The sequence below is a fragment of the Cucurbita pepo genome, chromosome LG06 (assembly GCF_002806865.2).
Source record: "Cucurbita pepo subsp. pepo cultivar mu-cu-16 chromosome LG06, ASM280686v2, whole genome shotgun sequence".
In the NCBI taxonomy this organism is placed as follows: domain Eukaryota; kingdom Viridiplantae; phylum Streptophyta; class Magnoliopsida; order Cucurbitales; family Cucurbitaceae; genus Cucurbita; species Cucurbita pepo.
In genome coordinates, this window is record NC_036643.1 from 7,926,704 (window position 1) to 7,931,602 (window position 4,899).

A 4,899-nucleotide genomic window follows, 5' to 3' on the forward strand; every position below is an offset into this window, starting at 1 on the left:
GAGGAGCTTCTGTACGATCATGCATCATATTGATCCACGAACATATGGAGGTGCAAGACCTCAAACATCCAAAAAATAACTAGTAATTGATGACTTTTTTCTAACTCACACGCATTACAAACTGGCAAAGGTGACTCACTAGCACATGAAATATTATTGAGATGCAAAATTGACTTCACTACTTGAGATGAAGGATGTCCAAGACGTGCATGTCATCGACATCAAATGGTTTGATAGGATAGAGACCAGACTCACACCTCCAGTCTAGAAGACTTTTCCTCGACCGTCGATTCTTAATAGAAAAATGCCAAGGATGGTATTCAAAGAATATGTCATTATCACGGAAAAATTTGTGAACAGAAAGAAGATGTTTGGAAATTTAAGGCACATGCAAAATATTATGCAATGCATGAGGACGAGCAACAATATTAATTGAAGAATGACTAGTATGCAAAATCTGCAAACCTGCTCCATTACTGACTTGAAGTTGTTCACCTCCATGATAGCATTCACGCACAGTAAGATGATCCAGGTTACTAGTGATATGATCAGTGGCGCTTGTATCCCTATACCAAATTGGATCAATCTTGTAAGAGAAAGTAGCCGCTAGTGCTACAGAAGAAGGTTCATCTTGATAGGACTCATCCATTCTATACCAGTAGCGAACGACAGTATGCCCCACTTTGCCGCAGATCTGGCAGGAAGGACGAGCATAAGGGTCACGACGATCACTAGCAGGACGAGAGGGTGCGCCGCCTCAAGAACGGCCATGACCGCAATCCCCATGCCCACGACTCTTCTACTAACCACCACGATCAACATAATAGGCCGAAGATCCAGGATTTAACTGAAGATCAGTCTAGTGTTGTAATTAGCGAGCTTCAAACACCATTAGATTTGCAAACACATCATCAAGCGTGAGGGTTTCACTCTAGGTAGTCATAGAGGTGACAAAGGGATCATAGTCAGGGCCAAGACTAGCGAGGAGATACGTGATAATGTCATCATCCCGCAAGGCAGAGCCTGCGGCAACCAGCTCGGTGGCCAACCCTTTGATCTAGCAAAAATAACCTACAGCAGACAAATCGCCTTTCTTGAACGTGGCGAGCTCAACACGGATTTGAACATTGCGAGCACGAGTTGACGACGAAAACATCCGCTGCAGGGTATCCCCGCCCCCTTGGACGTAGTGGCGGCAACCACATCGCGAAGAATCTCCTCAAACATGGAGGAGAGAAGGCCGTTAAGGACTTGTTCATCCTAATCATACCACCGATCATAGGCTGGATTAGATACCAGGTCAGCACCAACAGCGGTTGAGGAAGGGACCAGCTTGATAGGTGCAGCAATGGTGCCATCGAGGTAGCCTATAAGCTTCATACTCCGTAGGTAGGGGAAGAGCTGAACACGCCATATGATGAAATAATTCTTGGTGAGACGGATTGTGACAACATGGTGGAGAGAGATTGGGGCAAAGGTCGACGCTACGGTAGATGAGATCGTGTTGGAGATGATGATCGGGGAGGAGGAAGAAGATATGGTAGACATTGTTAATGAATAAAGCTTGGCTCTGATACCATGTTAGGTTGAACGACGCTGTGTCCTCTATGGGTCATGACCTCACATATATACAAGAGATGTGTACAATGAAGATTACATACATGAGTCTTGATCCACTATAACAAACCACAAAATTAGGAGACGCAGCTCCAAGAATAGAAGATTCTCCTACTATGTCTAGATATAACCTTCTAAGTTGAACACGGCACACACTTCTTTCTTTCCATTGATTTCAAGCAGCATGAGCATGTGCTAGCTTGTAATTAGGCTTAGGGGATACGCGATCCCACTTAGTGGGTTCATGTGGGCATGAGTGAATCGTATATATAGAAATACTACACATCCAACCATAATTGTACAAGAAAGTAAAACTTAAGAAACAGTCACTAAAAGATAAATCTCATTATTAATCATGCTTGCAATCCGACCCAACAACGGGGCTATTTCTTGACTATTTTTAAATACTCAAATCATGTTTACTATTTTATCAAATAAAAATAAGAAGCTTATATATGGATGACTACATCAGCTATGAAAGTCATGCAAATAAAGTTAGGTTGAATTTCTACCTTTAAATTTGTAATCTTGGTAATAGGTAGGACATTTGTTTTGCTTTTAAATTTGACAAGAGAGGTTGTATATTTTTTTTCTTTTTACCTTCAAATGCATTTATGAACGTGTAAGTCCATTGCAACGTTTATAGTACATTGTTTTAAACGATTTTTTCACTTAATAGCCGGAACATGCATGTAATATTGACCTTATTTTTTTAGTACAAAAATAGAGTCGTTGCACTAGTGAACGTTTCAATGAGATTAATTCTCGTGAAGTTTTGACCATGTGTTTGAACAAAAATGATAAAATAGAGAATAAAAAGTACCTATCATTACTGTATCAAATTTACCTAACAAATTTTACGAATTTCGATGTCGAATAATGAAAAAGTTGAGATTTTCAATCAAGAAAAGGCCGAAAAGGTTTGATTCAAAATGGCTTACTTTTATGGAATTTGCAAACAATTTTCATTCTTTTCGTTAGAGATTTGAAATCGCACACCGCCTCGTGTCTACCCCCTTCGAGGAACTGGCACACTGCCTTGTTTTACTCCCCTTCCCATCAATCCTCCCCCTTCGGGACTCAAGGTCCTTACTGACACACCGCCTCGTGTCTACCCCCTTCGGGACCCAAGGTCCTTACTGACACACCGCCTCGTGTCTACCCCCTTCGAGAAAGGACCTCCTCGTTGACACATCACTCGGTATCTGGCTTTGATACCATTTGTAACGGCCCAAACCCACCGCTAACAGATATNGGGACCCAAGGTCCTTACTGACACACCGCCTCGTGTCTACCCCCTTCGAGAAAGGACCTCCTCGTTGACACATCACTCGGTATCTGGCTTTGATACCATTTGTAACGGCCCAAACCCACCGCTAACAGATATTGTCTTCTTTGGGTTTTCCATTTTGAGTTTTCTCTCAAAGGTTTTAAAACGCGTCTGCTAGTGAGAAGTTTCCACACCCTTTGTAAACGTAAGAGTGTTTTGTTCTCCTCCCAACCGATGTAGGATCTCACATTTTTTAACCAATGAAAACCTATTTCAAAGTAATTTTGAGTACAATTTTTAACCATTTCAATTACTCTCAAATATGTTTTCAATATTTTGTTTATAACTCATTTTAATTTGAAAAACTAAATTAATATATTAAAAAAAATGAAGTTACTTACCTACTAAAATTATTAATTAATTAATTAGTTGACAATTATTAATTAATTAGCTCACAATTAACTAGGACTAATTAACATAATTAGTAAAAAGTTGATTTCTAAATACATATGGATTAGTTATAATCAATTAATTATTTAATTTTAATTGCCCATTCGTTGATAATATATAATAAATTTAAAATATAATTAATTATTTCAAATTAAATTTATAATTAATATTAATAACTATCATTAATTAAATGTACTATTATAATAATTATTTTATATATGTTATATAAATTCATTGCTAATCTTTTTTACTATGTAACTAATAATTTATATATATAAGTATTTGATTTTTAAATAAATTCTTTAATTTTATTATTTATAATTAAAATTTTATATAATTTTATTAAATTTATTTATATGAGGATAATTATTAAAATTGATTACTAATTAAAATAAAAAATCTTAACTTTTAATGCATATAAAAATTTTAATTAATTAAAAGTTATAATTTTATTTATTTATATAAAATTTTGATAGAATTGTGATGTGACACCAAAACTCAAATTTTATCATATTTTTTTATTAATAAATATCTACCGTATATGTGATGTCCCACGTTGGTTGGGGAGGAGAACAAATTACCCTTTATAAGGGTCTGGAAACCTTCCCCTAGCGCGTTTTAAAGCCTTGAGAGGAAGCCCGAAAGGGAAAGCCCAAAGAGGACAATATCTGCTAGTGGTGGATCTAAGTCGTTACAAATGGTATCAGAGCCTTCTCGCTGTCTCCCGAAGGGGGGTAGACACGAGGCGGTGTGCCAGTAAGGACGCTGGGCCCCAAAGGGGGGTGGATTTGGTAGTGGTTCCACATCGATTGGAGAAAGGAACGAGTGCCAGCGAGGACGCTAGGCCTCGAAGTGGGGTGAATTGTACCAACATTGGTTGGGGAGGAGAACAAATCACCATTTATAAGGATGTGGAAACCTTCCCCTCCCAGACACGAGGGAGAGCACCATATATATAATTTTGTAAAAGGTAGTTTAAATCCATTCCTTTTTCATTTTCGAGTCCAACTTCTCACTTTCTCAATCAAACAGATGTAGTACAACTTTTTTTTTTTGTTGATATATTTCTAATGAAAGAGCAATTTTTTACCTCGATTAAATATGAATTACTGAAATTTAGAAAAAAATACAAATAAATATAAAATAATTTAAAACGATGAAATGCAAAACAACCTATAAGAATAAAAATTTAAATATGAGTCTACTCTATTCACGTGCTATAGTCTTTGTTCGTGATGTGTCGTCCTCCATACATGTGTGCTTTGCCTTCACTTAAAAAATTATGTGACACATGGTCTGAATATTTAATATTCCGTTAGTGGCTCTCCTAGTATTTTTTTTTCTATTATATGTTTGAATTTTAAAACTTTTTGAAATTTAAATTTTTGAAATTAACATAAAATTTATAATTTTATTATTTCTACAAACCATCTTATCATATTTTTCATTTTTTTTAATTTTATTTAATTTGAAATATTTGAGCTTACGTTAATTAAAATTAGGATTTGGTAGCAAGATTCTGTCCAAAATCCTAGATTTCAACCGACAAAATCCTAGATTTC

General features: G+C 36.4%; 1 non-coding gene across 1 annotated transcript; it reads right to left on the reverse strand.

The window, feature by feature from the left end:
- Positions 1 to 878: 878 nt before the first annotated feature.
- On the reverse strand, positions 879 to 1,018 carry LOC111797791. The gene has a single exon (XR_002815616.1). It is a non-coding gene; the product is annotated as a small nucleolar RNA Z247 (small nucleolar RNA).
- Positions 1,019 to 4,899: the final 3,881 nt, after the last annotated feature.